The sequence below is a fragment of the Canis lupus genome, chromosome 6, assembly GCF_011100685.1.
Source record: "Canis lupus familiaris isolate Mischka breed German Shepherd chromosome 6, alternate assembly UU_Cfam_GSD_1.0, whole genome shotgun sequence".
NCBI classification, from domain to species: domain Eukaryota; kingdom Metazoa; phylum Chordata; class Mammalia; order Carnivora; family Canidae; genus Canis; species Canis lupus.
In genome coordinates this window covers 48,180,416-48,199,468 of record NC_049227.1, presented here as the reverse complement: position 1 = coordinate 48,199,468, position 19,053 = coordinate 48,180,416, and positions in this window count along the sequence as shown.

The following is a 19,053-nucleotide window of genomic DNA, read 5'->3' as shown; positions in this document are numbered from 1 at the left end:
CAAATGTTTTCACTCAATAGATACCCTAGGGAGCTCTGAAATTCTAGTGGGATATGGAAACATTTATTTATTTTTTAAGTAGCTGAACATATGGGCAAACATCAGTATATTACAAACAAAAATAAATTGAAAGATATATCCCTTCCTAATTGTATTGAAAGAATTCAAATGTTTTCCATGGACTGTCTAAACTTAATTCTGTAGAACAATTGATTACCTATTGTTGGTGGCATGAACCACTTCCTTTTGGGTCACTGTAATTATTAGAAAACAGTTTCCTGGAGTCGTGGGGCTCACTTTCTCTCTTTTAATATAACCTACTTAGAGGATTGAGTACAATTTCTAATGTGTATACAATAATTTTATAGACTCCATGCAACCTAATTTGAAACAAACTTTTGGGTTTAGACGAATAAAACTGCTTATTGTGTCTACCAAATCTTTACCTTATTTTATGAGCTGTAGATACAGCCTCTTCATATTCCTATTCTTCCTCAGTACCTAAGAGGTTACTGTCTTTCACAGTAAGTGAACCCTGAGTTAACGTGGCATGTAAGTCATATAAACTTAAAAAAGATCCCAAATTGACAGGTCTTTCCTCTCACAATTAGAGAACTCTACCACTTTGTTTTTGAAGTACATTTTTTTGCCACCCAAGACTAGTGATTCAAAATAGCTGCTTCTCTCATCAGGGAAATTATAGGCAATTATGAAACCATATCCTCAGCCCATAATAATGGGATAGTAAACACATTTTACTGAAAGAAATGCAATAGGCTTATTTCTCTAGATCTTCTAAATTTTAAACTTCGGATAAGTCAGGTCACTAAAGATTCAGAATCTAGATGTTCTTTTCTTTGTTAATTTAGTTTTATATAGCTATACAAATATCTATTTAGCCTACAATGAGGAACTATAACAAATATGTTGTAGCTACTTTGTGTTTTGGCAAACCGATTATATAAATCAATACATATTCAATACATTCAATAATGTCTATGGGACAGGCAATAATGCTAGTCACATTCCATGTTGCCATATTCTGAGAAACTCTTGAGGGGCACATTTTTCTCAGTAGTTTCCAGCGCCTGAAAAATACTCCTATATACAACAAATGGCAAGTTTTATGGTTGAATATAATCTGATTAATGTAGCTGATTTTTTTTTTCAGATGATAATTTGTGACTTACCCCTGGCTAGTGTGAAGAAGAATGTGACAGTGTATATTTGTATAGTGATCTTACCCCCGGATTCATCTTCTTATTTTCCTCGTGTTTTTCTTACACCAGAGGTATCTTCATTCACTCAGAGCCTAAGGCAGCTCTGACTTGTCTGGTAATAGGGCTATTCCTTCACTTCAAAATGGTGACAGTAAAAATTTGAGATGATGCCAATATAGAACGTATCAAGCTTGTGACAAGAAGCAGGAGTTGCTATCCGGAGTCTAAAGAAAACAAATAACAGAGAAGATTGGCAGATGCTCTGCTGCTGACTCTCAGGAGCGTGCATAAACACATGAGTTTCCTTCAACTGAGGAATACGGGCTGCTGTTTCTGCATTCTGCTGGTATAACTGAAGCTAGCTTTACTATATTTTTACTGTTTTGCTACCCATATTTTAATACAAGCTCATGTGACCTGAGGAAAGAGGCTCAGTCAGGAAGCATGTGTCTAAAACCTAAAACTTTAATGACTTCATTTTCTATACTATTGAATATAAACTCCCCAGAAAAACTTTTAATACCTTTGACAATGCAACTAGATGTTTCACAAAGTACATGTTCATCTTTATTTTGAGATACCTTGTAAATATATCATACTAACTTACTCCACCAATCAGTCCCTTATTTATCCATCCATTTATTCAATTAACATGTTAGTATTTATTAGTTTTATAAGGTAATGGTTATTAAAAGCCTGCCATTATGTATTTAACGTAATGCTGGCAGCAGCATCCCTCTTCTCCATTATTATTTAGGATTAAAAATGTTAACTTCCTAAGAAAACCAGTAATGTCTACCTCCCAGAAGAGTGACTGATAGTAATTCCTAAGTCTAAATTAAAATAATTTTATTTTTGTGCTAATGAGCTATTATAAAAGAAGAAGAGCCCAGGAAATGTCAATGTATTTAATTTACAAAGATTTTATAATGTTTTATTTTATGTTTAATCTTTATTTTATAATGTCACTTAGAATGTATTCTAGTTGAAACAACTTTGAAGAATTAAAGTAAAAGTTCATTAACGTTACTCTGGGGAGACATTAATAAACAAGTTACAATAAACATTATCTATGTTATATTGAACTGCACTGAAAACCAGAACTCACACTCCCAGTAAGTTAGGCCACACTGTTCTATTAAGTAAAGATGTATGAATCCTCATGTCAAGATGTTTAGCGGGAACCCAGAAAAAAAACAAAACAGAACAGAACATCAATTAGCCTCAATAAGTCCAAGGTGAGACCAACTGAGTGGAATGATTATTCATGCCAGCAACGGGGGAATTTTTTAAAAAGTGTGTGTGTGTGTGTGTGTGTGTGTGTGTGTGTGTATGTATACATATACATACACTCTCTCCATTTATGTATATAAATATTTATGTATATAAAGAGAGAGAGAGAGCGCGCTCTGCAACTCAAGATGTGGTATATTATATGATATCATTGGAAGTATGCAGGATCCTTACTGCATCCAAATGCATTTTATCAGGATGTCCAAGTAATGTGCAAACATTAAAGTTTGAGAAACATTGCCATAAGCACTATGGAGACTAATACAGAGATTGCTAGCCTCCCAGCAAGGACAAATGGACTCCCAAGGAGTATTTGAAGAAATGTTATTGAAGTGACTTGTTATAAGCTGTTATTGTGTATTCTCTCCCTGCCCAGATATTTCTATATTCAAGCCCTAGTATCTCAGAATGTGTATGTATTTGTGGATTGGGTACTTAAAGAGGTAATAAAATTAACAAGAGGTCATAAGGGTGGGCCCTAAAGCAATATAACTGGTGTCCTTATAAGAGGAGGAAATATGGATGCTGGTAGATGGGTAGAGAGGGAAGACCATGAGACGATACAGGGAGAAGATGCCCATCTACAAACCAAAGAGAGAGCCATCAGAATACAGAAATCCTGCCAACACCTTGACCTCACAGTTCTAGCCTTTGGAATTGTAAGGAAAATAGACCTGTGTTGTTTAAGACATCCAGTCTCTGGTACTTGTTATGGCAGCCTGAGCAAACCAATACAGGTCTATTCATAAATGTTTGGGCAGAGTTAAGAATGGTAGAGTACTTCCAGACTAACAAATCAAAGAACTGTCCCCACTTCTAGGTCCAAGGGCAGTTATAACTGTAGTAAAAAGATTCCCTTGTAGAAGCGATGGTCTTAAGTTTAATGCAGCTGCCAAATAATCGTAGGCTGGCAGGAGAGAAGCATGGAGAATAAATATTCACAACACTTACTACTTCTTCAATTTTCTTTGTCCTCTTGGCTAAATCTAATTGGCAGCCAGAGGGTAACAGTCTACTGATGATGCAGTTTGTATAAGTTAACCTCCTAAGGGAAAAACAGAGTAGACAATGATATGAAGTAGTTTGGAAGAGCAAATAGAAATCATGCAGCAGAACTGCTTATCTTTCTTCCTTCCTGTTTATTAAATGGTCCTCATTTACACCCAGCCAAAAGACTGCTTTTCTAATGTCCTTGCATCTATCTGTGCATAGCCACAGGATTACCTTCTTTTTCAGATATGAATAGAAATTGTTGGGTGGAACTTCAAGTCATGCTCCTTACAAAAGGGATATAGCTAGCTGGAATATGCCCTTTGTCCCCTCACCCTTCTTGCTGAAGCCTGTAATGGATCTGACCAATGCTCTGACAGCAGTGGGAATTGAAAGCAGATATATGGGAGGGATGTAGGTCTCTGATAACTGTGCAACGCCTCCAAGTCCTGCATATGCCACTTTGGCATGAGTATTATTTTAATCTGAATCCAACTGGGAACTCACAGATGCAAAAAGTTCTCCTCCTTCTCTTATCTGCCCAAAAGCTGGGAATACATTTCCCTTTGAGGAAATCCTATATCAGAGAGAGAAGGGGACTCTTATCATCTCAGATGAGGAGTTGATACCAAGATCAATTTGTGTAAACAACCCTTACTAAAATAGCTCCTACCTTCCATTATGAATTCCCTCATAAGTTTTCTAGTTACTTCCCCATAAATTACTGTCCCTTGAAACCCAAACCCCTTGCCTTCGTTAAAAAGGTCCCAATTCTAATACCCCTTGAGTATTGTTTCTTTTCTGTGAACTCCCATGCACATAAATATTAATAAAAATTACGTGCCTTTTCTTCTATTAATTTGTCTTTTATTAGTTTAATTCAGAAATCCCCAGTTAGTGAATCTAAGGTGGTAGGGAAGAGTTTTTCCTCCAGGCAGTGTAAAGTTGGACTGAATTCAAACTGTTACAGAGGTGAAGGTGAAGAAAGCTATTTAAGAAGCTTCAAGAGATAATGAATCTATATTATTTTTTTAAGTTAAATAATGTCTCAGAAGGTTTTCTGAGGTAAGGCCTTCTGTGCAACCCCAGTAAAATCACAGAATTATTCTAAGTGTCACTTTTTTTACCTACAAAAAGAGTTTAATAATAACATCCCTGGTACACACAGATAATTATTCTGAAATATATATGATAGTACTTGATAAATAATGAAGAAAACGAGTTGAGAATCAGAATTTTGTGATCTAGTCCTTGGTCTAACTAATTGGACCTAATTAGTCACTTTTTTTTTTTTTTTTTGGTTGATGGTGAATTTTTGAAAAGATTATTTATTTATTTATTTATTTATTTATGGTCATTTTTAAAGGATTTATTTATTTATTTGTGAGAGAATGATAGAAAGAGTACTTGCATGGGCAGAGGACCACAGGAAGAGAGTAGGAAGCCCTATGTAGGGTTCTAGCTCATGAACATGAAACCATGACCTGAGCTGAAATCAAGAGTTGGATACTTAACTGACAGAGCCACCCCAAAACCCTGATAGTGTCCTTATCAGAGGCTCAGTTGGATGGATTCACTTAATCTATACAATGGAATATTACTCAGCCATCCAAAGAATGAAATCTTGCCATCTGCAATGACTTGGATAGAACTAGAGGGCATTCATCATACTAAGTGAAATAAGTCAGAGAGAAACAAATACCATGATTTTACTCATATGTGGAATTTAAGGACAAAAAAGATGAACATGGGGGAAGGGAAGGAAAAATGAAATAAGACACAAACACAGAGGGAGGCAAACCATAAGAGACTCTAAACTCTAGGGATCAAACTGAGGGTTGCTAGAGTGAAGGTGGGTAGGGGATGGGGTAACTGGGTGATGGAAAGTAAGGAGAGCACTGGAAGTAATGAGTCCTGGGTATTGTACGCAACTGATGAATCATTGAATTCTTCCTTTGAAACTAATAACCCACTATATGCTAATTCAATCAAATTTAAATTAAAAAGTTTTTAAAGACTTTATTTGATTTCAAATAAGAATTTGACAATTATATGACTTATTTTTATTTATTAGGGATTATGATATAGGTTTAAATCCAATTGCTGAACTTTAGTATCTGTAAGGAATCTGCCTACATAATAGTGAATATAATGTGATATTAAATTCATATTAAATAAACTATTTAAAAATGATCTTCTACTATATCTCTACTGTATTTTTAATTCCAAAAGAAAATACATTTCATTTTTTATGATTGTTTTCCATTTTTAGGCCACTAAGTTATGGGGAGATGTAACGTAATCTTGAGGAAGTATGGATTGAATTAGGATTCTAACTTTGTAAGAATAAAAAAGCTACCTCCTGTGGCTCTCTTTGACAATAATACTTTTTTTCTATGAACTATGGTGATATATATATATATATATATATATATAGTTATATATGTATATCTATATATCAAGATAAATATATCATTATTAAATTATATTTTTTTCTATTCTATGTGCTATTCTAGATATATTACATGAATTCTGACTGATTATAAAGAATTTAACTGTGTTCTTTCCTTAAAATGCATGTGTGTTTATATGTGTGTAATATTGAAAAATTGAAAAGAGAAGTACAGAGAATATAATTCTGGGAACTGTAATCAAAAGAGGGCAGGGGGAATCAACACAGATTTTCAGAAGGAAAATTTCCAATTATGCCAACAATTACATGAAAAGCAGATAAGAAAGCTTAGTTGTCAGGAATTGTATCATGCCTCTAGTTATGGAAAGTAATTAAGAAGGAAGATTATATCAATCTCTCTTTGCATTAAAGAGTGTTGGTAAGATATAAAAAATATCAAAGGTTAGATAATAAGCAATAATTCATCTTTGCATTTAGGAGTCATAAAAGTTTCTGATAATACTCTGCTGAATTATTTTGTTTGCAATCAATTAGTAAATGTTTTAAACTCATAATTTATAACCACATTCACTTATGAATATTTGTTACCCATATAATGGGTTAAGTCATTGAGCATAAAATGTCAAATTTATCTAAGTTATTATAACCATTTGAATGATGTAGTTACCATGTATACATAGCTTCTTTGTCCATCATAACATAAAAAGAAAACAGTTAAAATATAGACAGAAAACAAACAAGAGCCAAAAATATCTAGGGTAAAAGAAGAGTGTTACTCTTGCAGTGTCCTCCAAATACAAAAATGGGTTTGCATGCTCCTAGGAGGTAGGACAGTAAGAGGTATGACTCATTTTCCCTTCAAGTTTGTGTTGTGCTTTCCAATCAATAGAACTAGAAAGGTCTTTTGGAAGGCTCCAAGCTTATTTTTATGCTATGTTCTCTGCTTATGTTCTATGATTGCCTCTGATTCCCACTGGAGAAGGTTTGACAAACCACCAGCACTCTTCACTTTGATTGAAAAACTTAAAATCATAGAATTACAAGAATTTGGATGTGGAAGAAGCTTGGATTATCTAGTACAATCCCAATTGTATGTTCAAATCCCTTCCTAATGATATTCATGATACAGTATCATTGATACTCTATTATGATACTTTAATTACCAGCATTTCTTTAATTGAGCAAAAATCTGCCTGTTTCCCTTTTAGCTCTTCCTATATATTTCTACTGTCCCAGATTATAAATAGATCATCTGCTTGTTCAGCAGCAAAGCAGTCCTCAGGGTGTGTATGTGTGTGTGTGTGTGTGATCCTTCTGGGGCACACATTTATTTATCTTACATTTTATACATTTAATTTCTTGATTTTATATTTTTATTGTAGAATATAAATTACATGAAAATACGCCCATTTTAATGTGCAGTCCTACAAATATTAGCAAATACATAGAGTTGTATAAGCACTATCACATTCCAAATATTCCCTCTTGTTCCTTTATACTCAACCACTCCTGCCACCCTTAGCACTTACTAGTGACAAACACTCTCCTTGAACAAAGGTTAGTCAGGTTCCTCTGAGCCCTTTTCTTGACTAGGCCTTGACTTTAGGTTTCTGTGATCATCCTTTAGGAGTCATTTTAGCAAGAATCCCACTACGTCAGTGTAGGGAAAATCTTCCCACCTGGGGATATATGATGGGATTTTCATGACTATGAATTTTACATTTCTATAATATTTTCCTAACTTCTTATTCCAAAGAACTATTTCTTTAATGTATGAATGTGTACACCTGCACTTACTTTTAGTCCATGATGAAATAGCAGTTCAATAATTTTAAGTAACTAGCTAAAAAGCACATGTAAGGGTTAAATGTTGCATGCTTGTATCTAATTATGTCTTTGTGTTCCTCTGGAAGGAAATATGCCTTTCTTTACTTGCATGAGTCCTCATCCTGGCCTGCCTTCAACAAGAATCCTTTTAGGTTAATTTTAGCAAGAATTCCTCTTCCCCTGATGTCTCCTCTTAGTAATTTTCCATCCGCTGATGTCTCCCCTAACCTGCTTCCTGGCTATAAATCCCCCTTGTTCTCTTTGTATGTAGAGTAGAGCTTGATCTCTCCCCAAATGCAATGGTCTTAACACTTCCACCCATTAAAACAGTCTTGAATATAGTCTTCTTTACCATTGTAAGAAGGGTCAGAATAATTTTTTTTAACATCATACAGAGATAATCATTCTGAGCATTTTGCTTTGGACTCTAACAAGTTTGTTTCTTGAAAGTACTCAGACATTCCCTAATTCTTTATAAACTCTGTGTCCTGTGTTCCATGCCATTCTCCAACTAGCCTTTTCACCCTACTATATATTGTAAATATATTTTAGCAGACAAAGTTCTTACCCCTTTGTTAGTAATTATTTCATGTTCTCTAGCAGAGTTATTTCACTCTTTTATGATTCCATATACTTATATTTCTTATTTAATTTCATTTATCCAGTAATATAATTATTCATACGGTTGATTCTAATATTCAATTGTAAGCTCTTTGAAGACAAAGACTGAACATTTTCAACTTTATATTTCACAGACAGCTGAAAACGTCATAATTGTGACTCAGTTTCAAAGGGTGAAATTAAAAACAATAGTCTTTTAATCCTATGCTGAAGCCTTATTAGAATATTTTTTTCAAGAGTGAAGATCACTAGGAAATGCATTATTAAAGCACCAAAAGAAAGTAGATTTTTCCCCCTGCATTCCAAATTAGTTTTTTTTTAATTTAGCATAACTTTTATAGAAAATGGAACTAATCCTCAGAGAATTTAAGTGTTTTATCCAGGTCAAGTCAATGGTTATTAAGTTAATCCTAATTGGAATTAATAAAGAATACTGCAAGAAGTATGCAAAATTTTGTCTTATGCATATATATTTTTTAATGCAGAATATTTGCCTTCCCACACATATGATTTAAGACCTTAGGGCACTTAAAAAAATAATCTATCCATATTATCCCTTTTTATCATCAATAGATAATAGATATACCAGGTGCTTCTGTTGTTTGCTTGTTTTATTTTTGTTTCTCAAATGATTTCATGTAGACAAGCAGGGAAGGCCTCTGAATAGAGGCAACATAATGTCAAATCTCACAAGTTACCATTTAATTTTGTGCAATTTTCATGTCTATGAATTTTGCATTTCTGTAATATTTTCCTAACTGCTTATTCCAAGGAACTATTTCTTTAATTTAAGAACTATGTACACCTGCACTTATTTTTAGTCCATGATGAAATAGCAGTTCAATAATTTTAAGTAACTAGTTAAAAGGCACAGGTAAGAGTTAAATGTGGCATGCTTGTATCTAATTATGTCTCTGTGTTCCTCTGGAAGGAAATATGCCTTTCTTTGCTTGCATGAGTCCTCAAATTATTCTTGATTCCTACTGATGCAGGCACTTGTCCGGCATCTCCTGTGACTGAGATTGCAGTGGGTTATCTATGGCCTGAAGGGCTTAATCTTGCCAACAATCATTCATGTCTTGTAATTGTAAAGCATTTTGGTCTGGGTAGAAACATTTATTATGCAACAATGCTTCATCAAAGATAGATTTAGTTATAAATTAAAGAATTGATGCAATGTTTCCAGATACTGTGACACTTTGAACTGAGTTATTTGAACTATTGCAATTTGAATAACTTAGTTATCTCAACTTCTCACTTACATGAGTATCTATACGGAGCAAAATGGTACTTAAATTGTGTGAGAATATGGCAGCCCCAAGAAATCATCTAGGTCAGTACTTCTTAACCATTTGCGGGGCTGGTCAGGAGACCCTTTGAATAGATGAAGAAATGATGAATATCATTACTTAAATAAAGTAGCCATCAGAACTGTTTATTACATGCTACCCAACTAGTTACTGAGGTAAAAACTTAATCTTTCTGGATATCAAATTCCTCCTCAGTGAAATAAATGAGTTGAATTAAACAAACTTCAGTGTCTGATGCTTTCTAAAAATCTATGTTTATAAGAAACATAACATATTAACTTATCAAATATCAGAAAATATCTAAAGATACACTAATGAGGCAAGCTTATGAAACATATGTAAAAACTAAATAATAAATGACATCTTAATTTATTATTTACAAATAATATTGGACTTTGGAAAAGATTTCCAAAGTCTCATATTCAAGGAATCTCTAGTCTGATAGGTAAAGTGTTTCACAAATATATAACTTCCAACAATTAAATATATTTAAGAACAACAATACACAAGACAGTTATTATGTAAATAGTGAGCTAGAATTTCATTGGTGCTTTGATTTTTTTTTTTATTTTTTATTTTTTTTTAAGATTTTATTTATTTATTCATGAGGGACACAGAGAGAAGGAGAGGCAGAGAGACACAGGCAGAGGGAGAAGCAGGCTCCACACAGGGAGCCCGATGTGGGACTCGATCCCGGGTCTCCAGGATCAGGCCCTGGGCTGAAGGCGGCGCTAAACCGCTGAGCCACCCGGGCTGCCCTGATTTTTGATAAAGACAGTTTACCATAGGCTAAGACGAGGTGCTAGGTGTTGTGAGGGACATGAATAGAAAGAATGTTGCATCAAAATTGAAACATTTTAATAGAAGTATTGTCGGAGGTGGTCTTAACGGCTCTACTAGCATCATGATTACTTTGTTGTGCCCCTTGGCCCCCAGTAACTGCTGCTTAGGTAGAGGAAATTTTGAAAATTAAGTTTGGGTCTCAGATGAACCCAATTCTACCCTTGGTTCTAAATTTACATCAAGTCACCTTATTCATGAAGGGTCCTGAAGGTAGGATTTCTTAAAAAAATATTATTGTGATTGTCTCTTTGAAATGTAAAAGTAATATCAATAATTCAGTGAAACTGGATCAATGCAATTCAACCACCAAATGTTCCAACCTACAGTGAGGGCTCAGATAGTTTTAAGTGCCCCATACAGGTCCTGGTCATTGAAGGAGTCCTAACTCAAATTGCTCCAACTTCTCCAATATTGTAATAGCAGAAGTAAGAATTATATTTCTTGATTTATTTACTTTTAAAAGATATAGAAGGTAATCTCACAATAATTCATTATTGGTTCAATTTCTTTTACTTACAACTTGAATTTATGGATTCAAATATCAAATGATAAAAATATATTATATTCTTATGCCCAGGTTTTAATATGAGAATGATGAGATTTATCTAAGCTTGTGCTCCTGGGAAATATTGATGGTTAAAAACTCATGTCCCAATTTTGTGTCCTAGAAAATGGTATATTGCAAAGAACCATCCTTTCCTATTTGATTGAGCAAAGACTCACAGGTGACTGGTGTTTTACATATGACAAGGCTAAACAATTGTTTGTTCCAACCAACCTAAATAAATTAAACATCCTCTAAATGTTTGACTGGCCAAACTTTATTCAGGCATCTCTTCTTCTCCCCAGGTCCTTAAACTTTGACTCACTCTTGATTTGGAGCAAGTATTGGAAACTTAACCAAATGTTGGATCCTAGAACAACACCTATTTGTGTTTAACTGTACGATCGCACCATCTGCTCATCCCATTTCCCCATACCCTGCTCTTTCTATCTGTACTTACTCATCGTTTCTGCCTGACCTTTGAGGTACTTACAGAACTTAACATGGAAACATTTTCTCTATTGTAATAGTTTATTTCCCCCTACTGCAGTCATCTTTTGAATAAAAATCTCTTCTTACCTAAATCCAGATTTGTTTTTTTTCTTAACAAATATAAGGTCTTTGTCTGTTTCACTAGATACTCAAACCAAATGAATTTTATACATAATAGCTGAAGTTATGGATATGGCTTTTACATTTCAAAGAGAGAGTCACAAGAATATTTTTTAAGAAAACCTACCTTTAGAAGATTAAGAAATCCTTCATGAACAAGGTGACTTGTTCTAAATTTAGAACTAAGGGTAGAATTGGGTTCAACAAGACAGCCTTAATATTTCCCTCAGATTTGTTTCCCTCAGTCAGGTTTCTTCCTGACTCTAGACTCTGACTCCCTTTTCTCAGAGCATTTTCTTTTCTTTTTTTTTTTTAAGATTTTATTTATTTATGAGAGACACAGAGAGAGAAGCAGAGATACAGGCAGAGGGAGAAGCAGGCTCCCTCCCAGGTGTCCCATCAGAGCATTTTCTTAAGAAAATTGTGGTTGTGAATTCTTTCTCTATCCCTTTGATATATATGTAAACTTTTTAAAAGATTTTTATTTATTCATGAGAGACACACAGAGAGAGGCAGAGACACAGGCAGAGGGAGAAGCAGGCTCCATGCAGGGAGCCCAACATGGGACTTGATCCCAGGACCTGGGATCACGCCCTGAGCCAAAGGCAGACGCTCAACTGCTGAGCCACCTAGGTGCGTTCCTATACATAAATTTTTTGAAAAGCCTCTTGCCAGTGTTGAAAACAAGGAATATCTTCCCCAAGGACCTAGGAGCCATTTTTTTTGAAATGTAAACATCAGGAAAGAAACCTCCTCTATCTTCCAGTATCTGTGGGAAGGTAGGAGCCTAACTTCCATAGGCACCAATCAGTATACAACAAATCATAGAGAAAAACACACAGATTAACCACAGAGGAAAACATTCACAAATTCTGAAATAATGCACATAAGTCATTAAAAATTCTCCCCCAACAATGTACTAGTACTTTTTCACTAGCTCACCCTAGAACTTAAAAACCATCACATCTTTAATTTCGATGGGGTTGACTTTAGAATATATTCTTGACTCCACTGATGCAAATTAGTCTTCAAGAAAAGTTAAGTTGCTTGTGTTCTTTTGAGGGAAGATATGGATATATGCTTAATATACTTTAAAAGATCTACATACCTTCATTTATTCAACCAATATATATTTATCATTTTCTATTAAAAACAATGTCCTAAATGTTGGGATTTTTTTTTTTTTAAATGTTGGGATTTTAATATCAAAAAGAAAGAGAGAAGCAAACCAAGAAACATAACTATAGAAAACAAACAGATGGTTGTGGCAACCGGTAAAGGGTGACTGAAATGCAACCTATATATAATACACTCATCAAGCTATGCTCCATGATGTTCCATGGTGTTCAAGGAAGAAGAGATGTCTTTTTCCAATTTGCATGAAGATGCCTGGGGACACTAATCTTCCTCCTCTGCATCATGCACATCATGATAGCAATATTTTTAAAACAATTTATAATTTTCTGCCTCCCATTATCCAAACCCTAATAGCTTAGAGATTAGGGTCTATATGTCTTATTTTTGAAAGTTTCTATTTAAATTCCAAGTAGTTACCATACATGTAATATTAGTTTCAAGTATACAATAGAGTGATTCAACACTTTCACACAACACCCAGAGGGCATCAGAGCAAGTGTGCTCCTCAATCCCCATCACCTATTTCAACCACCCCCGCAGCACCTCCCCTCTGGTAACCATCCGTTTGTTCTCTATAGTTACGTTTCTTGGTTTGCTTCTCCCTTTCTTTTTGTTATTAAAGTCCCAACATTTAGGACCTTGTAATAGAAGATGATAAATATATATTGGTTGAATAAATGAAGGTATGTAGATCTTTTAAAGTATATTAAGGCATATATCCATATCTTCCCTCAAAAGAACACAAGCAACTTAACTTCTTGAAGAATAAGCTGCATCAATGGAAACAATAACATATTTCCTAATATAATGAGGCTCTCGGGTATATAAAATGTGTTTATGCTTTTCTTTAATGGTACCAAATATCTCCAATTTGGAGCATTCAAGTATTACTGTCATAGTTTTATTTTTCCTCTTTTACCATTGCTGTCATGCTGGCATTTGTCATGGACATCACTGCAGTTTCTTTCAGCTTTCTAATTTACTTCTATATAGATTTGGAAACCAGAAGATAAAATTCTAACTGATCTTATGGAAGGTAGGACTTGAGGGATTCTCTTTACTACTAGTGAAACACCATCATTTATTGATGATAAAATGGTGTAACTTTGGAGGGAGGAGGACAGCTATCCTTGACTTATTTTTAAAATTATATGCCTTGGTTCTGTCTTTTTCCTTAGCCTCTTCATCCTCCTACTTATCCTCATCTTTTTCTTCTTCTTGTAACAGTCTGGTTGTTCAATAGATGAGTTGCAGATATGTGATTTTTTTTTTTTTTTTTTTTTTTAGGCTCTATGTCAACTTTGGTTGTAAAGGAAAATGTGCTTCATTAAGTACCTTCTATACCAAGTAAGCCCACTTTCCTATCCTCATCCAATATGAAACCACAAAAGGGTTACAACAGAAAGCAAGTCAAGATTATCTATTTCACTCTACAAAGCTCTTTGGTCCTGAATTTATATTCTTACCATTTATTTTATAAGTGTTCTCAGATTCAGTGTATTCAAATAAATTTATATTCTCTCTGACAATGCAGGTGACCCCATATGACTCTATCTGTATTTCTGAGAGGGTTTTTCAATCTTCACTGGCTTTTATATTACCTTCAGGGAGTCTTTTTATTGATATGTGCGTGTAGAGTATTACAAATGGGATTGCTCTTTCCTAATCCTTTGAAAGTTGTAGCCAATGAATATACATAATAACAAAATTGCAGGCATGGCTGCACCTTACTGAAACACACATCTTTTATCCTTCAATAAAAAAAAAGAAGAAACATACATCTTTCAAATAAATGACACTGTTTTATATGGTGGTGGTTGTGGGTTATGGTACCCCTGAATAGTCATTATTTCTACACTGAAATGTTTGCTCAGAGCTTATATTTTTTGAGGAATGAATTTTTGAAATTAGTTTTATTTGTCTCTTTAAGAAGTATTAGAGAAACAGAGAAACAGAAATCTTCAGAGCTATATCTGTTGGAAAATAGTGTGATGTAGTTGAAAGAACATGCATGGGTTATATAATTCTGGGTATAAACTCCAATTCCAACAATAGCTCTGTGACCTTCAGCAAGTCACTTAATCTCTCTGATCTTCAGGGTTTTTTTAAACTTTAAAATGACTTATTTGATTTTATTCACATAGGAATAGTTCAGAGTTTCTATGAGAAATAAGTGAGATGACCTTTAAAGAACTAAATGCATAGTGTGTTTCCAACAATGCCACTTTCCTTTTCTCTCCATATTTCTTTAAAGGAACCTGTGGATGCTAATGTTAGAGAAACCTGATTTGCAAACAAAGTTAGATTGGAGTTTTATCAAAGGCTGGTTCGGAGGATATTTTTAACAGGAGACTCAACCCAAGGGCCTAAGCTATCTACAGCTTGTGGTTCAGAATTCCCTGTTGTATTATTTAATTTAAGGTAACACTAGATAGCTGCTGTAACCAATCAACAATGAACTCTCAGTAGTTAAAGAAAATGGAAATTTATTTCTCACCCAGGTAAAGTCAGCAGGAATAATGGGGAGCTCTGTTCTGTGCAACCATTCATGACTCAGGCTAATGGAGGCCCTGCCACATTCAATCTGCGGCTTCTAAGCTCACCCATGGGATCAATATCTAGCCAACAGATGGGAAAGATAAAGTGAATGAATGACAGATCCGAAGGTTTATTAAGCTTGGAAGTGATAATCATAACTTCTGCCCATATACCACTGGCTCCACCCAGAAACAAAGGAGGATGGGAAATGTAGTTACCACCTGGGAAGCCATGGCCAGGCAACAATTCTGCTCCATAGAAGGGACAATAAATTATCGATAGAGAACTGGCAGCCTCTTGTCCACTTGGAAAAGCTTTGAGAATTGCTAGGGAAAGCCTGCCTGTGCCCTGTTAAGTAGGAGTGACTGAATAATATTAGTGAAGGAAAGTCATTCTAGCCTAGGAGAATGGTGAGGAGCACAACCTTGGTCAAGGAGAAATAATTAGTATCGAAAAGAAAGGATAAGTTTGCGTTTAGCTGATACAAAGTGATTAAACCTTTATCTACACCATTCAAACCTGAAAAAAAAATTAAAACCATGTCCAAGTTGGTTAAAAAGAGAATTATAATCATAATAATAAATGAACGAAGCAAATGCAAGGATCTATAAATACAGCACCATGAAATACCCACACATCTCTCAGAGCTCCAAACAAACCTACTTTGTAAAACAAAATTGTCCATTAAACAGATAATTTGGCTAATTAAACTTTATTAATAAGTAGATATTTTTGTTTTTGCAATTTGGATTTACAGTTATGAGATTAAATAGTTTAAGCAACTGAATTGCCTCAAAAAATGATTATTTGTAGGTATACTTATAATATAGTAAGAATTTTTATGGCTCAGAATTGCTCTGTCAGGAAATAGTAATTCCTAGATCTCAATAAGAGCTAGAATCCATATTTTTTTTTCCTGCTTTCCACTCATGCCCTTTCCCAATCAGGGTTTGTTATTGTCCAAATTATGTTATAGACATCTGGTCGAATTGAATTAATTATTGATCTGATCATGTCATATCCTGCTCATTTCATTAACTATTCAGTGATCTCCAGTATTTGTAACTGAAGTTCAATCTCTTAGCAAGTCAAACAAAGATTTACATTCTAGCTTCTGTTTATCTCTCAAAATTCATCTTTAGGTAATTAGCAGTAAGAACAATTGTAATACCTATCTTCTACAGGGACGCCTGCGTGGCTTAGTGGTTGAGCATCTACCTTCAGCCCAGGGTGTGATCCTGGGGCCCGGAATCGAGTCCCACATCAGGCTCCCTGCAAGGAGCCTGCTTCTCCCCTGCCTGTGTCTCTGCCTCTCTCTGTGTATCTCTCATGAATAAATAAATAAAATCTTAAAAAAAAAAACTAGTATCTTCTACAAAGTCAAATTTCAGTAAGTCTCCAGGTATCTGAAACAGTGAACATGAAAATGTTACAATCTTTTATGGAAGAAAGATTTTACACTATAATTATTTATATCAAGATTTTACACTATAATTATCTATAATTATTTATATCAATTATTTATATCATGAGAAGGTGACATCTGCTTAGGAATGTATATCACAGAGGCAATATGATAATAACATGAAAAAAAGGATTATGATTATGCATATAACTTTAAAAAAATATTTATTCATGAGAGACACAGAGAGAGAGAGAGACATATACAGAGGGAAAAGCAGGCTTCCCATGGGGAGCCCAATGTGGGGCTTGATCTCAGGACCCCAGGATGATGACCTGAGCTAAAGGGAGATACTCAACCACTGAGCCACCCAGGCATTCCATGATTATGTATTTAACTTGATTTGATTTCCATAGTGAACAGAGGATTTGAAAACAATTAGAGTAAACAACGCTATAACAAGCAAATTTGATGTACAAAATGGTGTTGAGGGAGTTCAGAACATGCCACTCCAAAATATGCCACTTTGGCATATTGGTTATTCTCAACTGATGGTGCTTTAAAAATAGCACATGTAGAAAGGTGTTATCCAACCTCTGCCTCTTTCCCTAAAAGCATGTCATAAAACCTCTCATGAGAAAAGTATCATCTTTTTTAGCAGGAAGAGAAGAAATATTCTTCTTACCAGAGACTGGGAGTTGACACCAGAATGGATCTGGACTACTAACCAGCTGTAAACAACTGTGTTCTGTAAACAGACCTGCCTGCTAAAACACCCCTCATCTTCTTTTAGTTTCAACCATATATTTCCTAGTTACTGGTCCCCAATTTACTGCCCCTATTCCAAGCCCCCTTGTCTTGTCCCACCCCCACAACATGTCATGTTGTTTAAAATGGTGTATGAGCTTTGGAGCTATCAGCTTCTTCAGATCTTCGTATTCCTTTTGAAGACTCCTGTGTGCATATAAAAATATTAAATAAGATTTGTACACTTTTCTTTTGTTAATCTGTTTTATGGAAGTTTAATTTGTCTACCTGGTCATAGACCTGAGGCAGATAGATAGATAGGAAGCAGATCTTTTTTTAAAAGGTTTTATTTATTTATTCATGAGAGACACAGAGAGAGAGACAGAGACACAGGCAGAGGGAGAAGCAGGCTCCCTGCATGGAGCCTGATGTGAGACTCGATCCTGGGACCCCAGGATCAACCCCCTGGGCTGAAGGCAGCGCTAAACTGGTGAGCCACCCAGGGATTTCCATGGAGGCAGATTTCCTCCCTTAGAGGGCATATCAATGAATAGCACTGAAAAAGGCCAACTCTGAAACTTATGAATGAATGACTCCATGGCTGCATTAATTTTAGGGCTCCCTTTAGTTCTAAGAGGTACATAGGTAACAATCCTTCTACATCTGTAGGGAAGATAAACCTCACTTCCTTATAGATCTTCTCAGGAAGGAAGATCATCAGAAAGATGACCCCATTGCTGGAGCTACATGCAAGCAAGGCCAGGTGTTAACAATCTTCAGCAGACGGACCATGAGCTGAACCTTTCACTTGTCACTTATCATATGCATCTAAGTTTGTGACCCCAACACTCCATGTGTGTATCATATCTTTCTTTTTAAATTTTTATTTAAATTAGCATATAGTATATTATTAGTTTCAGAAGTAGAGGTCAGTGATTCCTTAATCTTATATAATACCCAGTGCTCATTACAATACATGCTCTCTCTAATGTTCTAATGTTCATTACCCCCCCCTCCCCTCCAGCAATCCTCAGGTTGTTTCCTATGATTGAAAGTCTTTTATGGTCTGTTTCCTTCTCTGATTTTATCTTGTTTTATTTTCCCTTCCCTGCCCCTGTGTTGCTTTGTTTCTTAAATTCCACATATGAGTGAAATCATATGATAATTGTCTTTCTCTGAGTGACTTATTTCACTTAACATAATACCCTCTAGTTCCATACACATTGTAAATGGCAAGATTTCATTTTTTTTGATGACTGAGTCATAGCCCATTGTGTGTGTGTGTGTGTGTGTGTGTGTATACACATACATATATGCATATTTATATATATATATGCATATACCACATCTTTATCCATTCATTTGTCAAGGGACATCTGGGCTCTTTCCATAGTTTGGCTATTGTGGACATTGCTGCTATAAATATTGGGGTGTGGGTGCCCCTTCAGATCACTACATTTGTATCTTTGGGGAAAATACCTAGTAGTGCAATTGTGGGTCATATTTTCAAGTTCTATTTTCAACTTTTTGAGGAACTTATACACTGTTTTCCAGAG